The sequence below is a fragment of the Camarhynchus parvulus genome, chromosome 9 (genome assembly GCF_901933205.1).
Source record: "Camarhynchus parvulus chromosome 9, STF_HiC, whole genome shotgun sequence".
NCBI lineage: Eukaryota > Metazoa > Chordata > Aves > Passeriformes > Thraupidae > Camarhynchus > Camarhynchus parvulus.
Genome location: NC_044579.1, coordinates 18,596,289 through 18,603,004, shown reverse-complemented (window position 1 = coordinate 18,603,004; position 6,716 = coordinate 18,596,289).

Genomic DNA, 6,716 nt, shown 5'->3' with positions numbered 1-6,716 from the left:
TAAAAGGCTATTTGTAACCCCTGGGTAACCACGGCGCTGCAGAGTGACCTGGCTGCGATCCTGGCAAAAGTGCTGCAATGTCTGACCTCTGCAGGGATTGCCAGGAGACCAAACCAGCCCCTGACACTGTAAATGGCTGCTCGGAACCACAGCCGGAGCTACCTGAGAGTTCCAACATCTCCCTTCTGCCAGACAAAGGGCCATCTGCTGCCATGCTTCCCACAGCGACTAAGGGTGGGAGATCTGGAGGGTGATCTAGAGCAGAAAAGATTTTGCCATTTAAAAAATAGGTAAATTTATCTCCTCTTTACAAGCCAAGTCAGCAAGGTTAACGTGCATCTCCACAAGAAGGTGGCGAGGCAGAGCAGAGCTCAGGCGCACAAGTGGGCTCTGATCCTGCGGGGGGGCCGGCACTGTTCATGTTTGCGGCTGGCTGGAAGGGGACCCAGCATGGCCATGGAAAGGAAGGACAGGCTCTCGCAGCAAATTTAGGCCTGGCTGTGCTGGCTGGGCTCCAGTTCAATCTAGTTCATGTGTGGGTGGTTCCTCCGGATTTAGCCTTTCAGGACTGACTGAAAGTTCACCCTGAGTTCCCGGGGGATGGTGACTTCCGGAGTAAACCTGGGCAGGGCAAAACAATGCTGGTGTTTTTCAGGGATTGTTGTGTTCTTGTTCAATAGCCCCTATCCTCTGAGAAGTAGCATTACTCATGTATTTGGCATGCACATGATATGCTAATTGAGGGTTATTAGGGATGGCTGCTGTCATTCCTGCAGCATTTCAAAATGATGAGTCTAATAAATGCCTGCGGTGCTGGTGACCTGCCCCTCAGTCTGTCATTAAAGCACCTTCATTTTCTAGGGAAATACAGGTCAATATCAGACAGACAGAAAACTGCTGCCCGTGTCATCTGGTCTATTTCATAACAGTGACTTTTCTAATTCTGCCTGCTGCACCCTTTTCAGAGTCATAAAAATTTAGTAAATTGAGTATTTGGGCAAAATGAGTGCAATTCTTGTGTGCTAGAGGCACCTTGGAGTGGATGACAGAGAGGTTAAGCCATTATTAACCAAGATTTTCGGTCCAGCAGCAAGCACAGTTTCATGCAGGGAGTTCAGTGTATCGGGCTAAACACAGCTAACTCTCAGGTCTGAGTCATTACTCAACATCTTCTACAGCAAAACACTTAGAAGGAGAAAGTGGCAGTGGAGTCAGATGCTTCTCGCATGCAATTCTAAATTCTTAGCAAAAATGCAGAAAACCTTTTTTTTTTTTTCCCTGAAAGCAGCTTCCATAAAACACAGATAATATCTCTGTTTACAGCGCTACTGCTCTGGTCTTTTCCAGAAAGCCACAAAGATCCTTAAGTGAATTTCAGGACCACAATCTTAATGGTATCAAGCCCTTTTTTCCTGTTCCCATATGATTTTTACTTTTTTTAGGTCTTTGCACTGTGCAGTTTCACTGAGATCTTTTCTGGAAGGAGCAGGCACATGTGGCAGTATATGATGGGAGGCTCCTGTCATTGCACTTCTCTGACTTCCATAAAGAAATGGAATGACTTTACACAACTGACTAAACAGAGACAGGATGACAACTTTACAACACAACAAATGAAGGAATAAGGAAATAACTTGGGAATAGTGTAACAGAAAATAATGGACAAGGGAAAACATAAATAGAAACTAACAAAAAGAAACCCCAAAATTCCCTGTTGAATAATGTGTACCAAGGTACCTGAAAATTGTACCAAGGTGCCTAGAAAACACAGAAATCTATCCCATACTAAAGTTCCAAGAGGATCAGAGTATGATGATAGTCTAGCTGGGAAATTAGTCCTTTATAGATATATGTGTCATGTTCTGCAGTGATGGGGAGCCACCGTCCTTAGTTCCAGATGCACTGAGGCAGCACTGATGGAAGATCAGAGATTTTGTGCATTTACTGAGAGTGGAAAGAGGCACAGAGGTTTCTTCCTAATTGTTATGACTTCCAGTCTTTCTGAAATGAAACCTCCTAACCTACTTGTGACATGCCACGTGCATCACCCAGGAGAGGGAGCACTGTGTCTGAAACAAGCTCACCTCATGGATGCTGAATAACTGGGCATCCATTCCAGCCCTCGTGCTGTGGGTAACGTGTGTGTGTGCACACTAACCTGCACATGCTTTTGTTCCTCACGAGCCAGTGCTTGGCAGTAGCAGTCTGTAACATACTCCTGTAATACCATCCTGGCTGCTTTCCAAAAGGAAGGATGGAGTGACAGTCAGACCGTAATGGGATTGCACAGTGGGGGAGAATGACCTGTCTTCTACCAAGCAGCGTAAGCAGCGCCCACTTGGCATGTGTGAAGGTGTGTAATGACACAGATCCCAGAGCCCTGCCAGTCTGCCTCACTGTGTAACTCCATGAACAGGCTGGAATGAAATGAGCCTTTCCCTGAGGAACAGAATGCTCAAGAAGACCATGCGATGCCCTTGGAAATCCTTTAATGGTATGTACTTCTTATTTAGTTTGTTTCCTGCACTGCCCCTTTCAGAGTTAACAGACATCAGTGACTTAGAGCTACAAATCTGCTTAGAGGAAGGGAAGGAGGTTAGTGTAGGCAAGAGGACTGCTGAATGAACAGTTTAAATTGCAAATTGTTACACTCAATCCACCTTGCTTCAGAAACCTCAGAGAAATAACTAGTTTAACATAAAATGATGTTTGGTATCCAGGACCTGATGCAGAAGTGACAAGGCCACTTCGATTTAGCTGGAGAGAAAATATGAAAAGTAGAGCCATTTGCAAATTAAACCCTTTGATCCTGACATCAATCTCTTAATTAGGAAGTGTCAGGAAGAGGCAGTTTTGTTAACACATGTCTACCCGGACAGACCTATTACTTTGAACAACAGCAGGATTAAATTCACCAGGGTTCATCTAATGTTATTTTGTTGCTTTTCTCGGTGCAGCATTCATCATAGAATCCTAGAATGGTTTGGATTGGAAGGGACCTTAAAGCTCATCCAGTTCCACCACAACAGGGGCACCTTCCACTATCCCAGGTTGCTCCAAGCCCTGTCCAACCTGGCCTTGGACACTTCCAGGGATGGGGCAGCCACAGCTTCTCTGGGCAGCCTGTGCCAGTGTCTTGCTACATACTTAATAATTTTTTGAGCTTTATTATTTAAGATATAATGTCACAATCTTCACCATCAGCAATTTGCTTAAAGGAAAGCTTACAACAATTAACTAGCATAGACCATGCTACACATTACCCCTACTTACACTACAAATGTTCCTGTGCCCTGCACAGTCCCTCACCAAACTCCGTGTTCAGCAGTACATCGCATTGCTCATTCCTGGCAAGTTCCTCTCCTGTCTTTCCCCATTTGCACAGCTCAGTGCCTGCCAAACCTGAGCTGCCCCTGTGCACTCACAGGTGCTTCTCTGGAGGCACCTTTAGCCTGCTCATCTCATTAGCTGCATGTGCTGCACAGAGCATCTTGGCTGCCTCTCCTTGGTATATCAAGTGCCTGCTCCCTCAGCTTTTGTTTTCTACCTCTTGAGTATGTCAGCTGTGGAAATCAAAATCTCCCTTCTAGTGCATATTTCAGCTGTACAATGAGTTGTATTTTTCTTTCAGATGATCTTGATTTCCCTTTGATTCCATCTAGTACAGTGTCTATAAGACATATATCCTGTACTTCTCTCTGAAGTAGCACAGGCACTGTGTCTTGGGCAAAAGTGTTAACAGTGTAGTTAATTATAGAATGAGATTCTCTGCCCCCAGACAGGCTCCATTTGGAATTTTAGGAGGTATGTTTTGTTTTCTGAAGGGATATGCTTGGCATCTTTTTGTCCAATTATACAAAAAGCTTTGGCTTTAGATATTTGCCTTGGTAGTATAAAGGTATGTACTTTGATTTCTTTGCCACTATTTGACCTTTACCTAATAAAACCAGTACTTGGATTTTTTTTAATCACAAACGGTATCAAAAATAAGTCTGCTAAAGAACTACTTTGAAGCAAAATCTTTGAGTAGGAATGATTTGCACAGTTAGAAACTCGAAGAAACCTCTCTGTGACTTTCTGCTTCTCTCCAAAAGTCTCTGAGCCCTGAAGGGCCTACATTTTATTTCTGCATCTGTATCTGCTGCTGTAAGACTTAAACAAAAGCTCAGGTAAGGAGGCTGACATTAAAACACAAATATGTGATGTGGATAAACACAGGCTACTCCCAACTATTTATTGCCATGCATGAATACTTACCTCTGATTTGGACATGGAGTTACAGCAGGGTCCCTTTATACAGTGAACCTAGGAAACAAGAAAATAAGAATTAGGGTATTAGGTGAGCTAGCACATGCTCTCAATTATTGCACATTTACATCTGCATGTTCAATGTGGGTACACAGACTAGTGCACAGTGTCGTGCACAGGGCCCTGGAGGAAGGTGACACTGCTGAGTTAAGGTACATGGAAAAAATCTCATCTTCACTGTCTGGGCTCATCATAAGGGCTGGAATGGGCTTGATTCCTGAGTTCTTGCTTTGGCTGGAGTAACCCTGTATCTGCCTCTCTACAGACGTACTACACTTCTGTTTCTTTCTCATACTGGAATTTTACCAGATTTGCAAGAAGGACACAGAGAGTGCATATGGAGCCAACAGAAAGAAGAAAGCTCTTGTCCATCCTGTCCTATTTTGGGAAGAGGGAAGTAGAAAAATAGGGAGTTAACATGCAGCTAGATTCTGGAACACAGGGACAGAGTGTTTGTTGAGAGATAAATTAATGATAGTGAAACCAGGACATTTTATCCCATTATATGGGTGTGTGTATGAATTTCAGTTAAATGTGTTAAGTTAATTTTGGTCTGAGGTACTGTGAAACACAGACCAGACAGAACACAGACTGACGGGCATTTTCTTGCAGAAAAGAGCTATGGAAAACCAAGGGGAGGTTTTGGTGAAGAAATGAGGGTCTGATTTTCTTCATACATAACAGGGTGAGAGACAGTCTTTGGGAAGTCAGTCATGTTGGAGCAGGATAAGACCAGATGCTAAAGGATTTTATTCTGGGAGTGCTTTCCAGAAATCTGAAAGAATACAGGCCCAGTGGAGAGATGGAAGTTTAAGGTTCACTCAAGCAAGAATTAGCCTTCATGCTCACTGGAACACCTGACCTGGAAGTGACATATACACTGAACTGGGAACAAAGTCCTGTAATAAATAACCGTGCTTCAGTCATTTCCTCCTTTGTGCAGTGGAGAACTGGAACTTAATGGCACCAGGGCCAGTTTCACCTTCCTTTCCCTTCTTATGCCAATGCTTATGAAAAAGAGGGACCTGAGCTGCAAAAGCCACACAGTGAAGATTTCTTCTGGAGAGGTAAATTCCCATTGTGTGGGGTGCAGTTTGGTTTATGGTGCAGCATTACTTTGTCAAGAGAAACAGAAGAGAGAGCCAGGCTTGGCCAGGAAGTGGCCATGCAACCAGGTGAAGGGGGTGGCCACTTATGGCTTCTCTGGGAATAAGAATTTGAAATGTTGGAACTGCATATCCTGGGATTATATGGAATCGCCTCCCTGCACGTCTGCTCGTGGCTGCTGTCAGACTGGATCTGGAGACATCTGTCCCTTAGATGTGACACTGTATGGCTGTCTCTGTGCTTGCATCTGCCACTCCCTCCTTGTTCGGGCTCAACATTTCTACTCTTTTTCCATATTCTGCTTTTTAGTGCAGGTGAAAAAGTGCTTGTCAATTGTGAATCATTGATTGTGGCTGAGCTTTAGCCTATGTTTGCCAAGGACTGTGCTTCTGTACCACCCTGCACCACTCACAGCCACAGGCCATCTCAGTGCTGAAGCTGATACTCAGGTCCTGCCTCTGAGTCCTGAATAACATGAGGGCTTTGCCATAAGAATAACAGAATATGAAAGATCATCTGGCAAATCATCGTAGTCATGGAATCACTCCCAAAATCCAGCTCTGTGGGACAGAAAGTTCCTTTGAAGACATTCATTTCTTGGTTAGAACAGCCTAAACTGCATCATCCCTTAGTTAAAGCACTGCTGTAGATCTCTGGCTGCTGGTATTTTGGCTGTTATGTTCTTGATAGTGAGTTCCTAATTTTATTGTGGTTCCCTCCAGTCCCTTATTTTGCTGTTCACACCTTGATTGTAATCCCTCCCATTCCAGCCAAGGAAGGTGAACTCTAGGCCTCCGTTTCTGTTTGGTGGTGGGTTCAAGCTGGAGGGTCTGAGGGAACTCAGCTCAGAAAGAATGAATTAAACCTGTGTCTCTGGGATAGCCACTGAACTGCTGGGTCAGTGGACCAGCTAAAGGTAACTCTTGTGCATCAAACCACACTGTGGAGTCTTTTTATTAGTAAGCCAGCCTTGAAGTTCAGACAATAACTGTGCCTAGCACTTGACTGAGAGAACTATTTGGTATGAAAATGTGCACAGTGAAATCCTTAGGGCTAAGAGCATCTCCAGCGTTACATGGTAAGACTCAGAGCACCACCCCAGTGCTGCAGGTTCTTTGTAGATGGTGTCCTTGTTTCTACATTGAGTGTATCTTAATGATCTCTTCTGCTTTAACAAAATTATTTTAAGATATTTTGATGTTATTTTTTTGCAATGAAACCCCACTGTTCTCATTAAAGACCTTTTCTGACCTAACATTATGTTCTTGGCATGCAGGTTGCATACAGTGATCTGAAACATA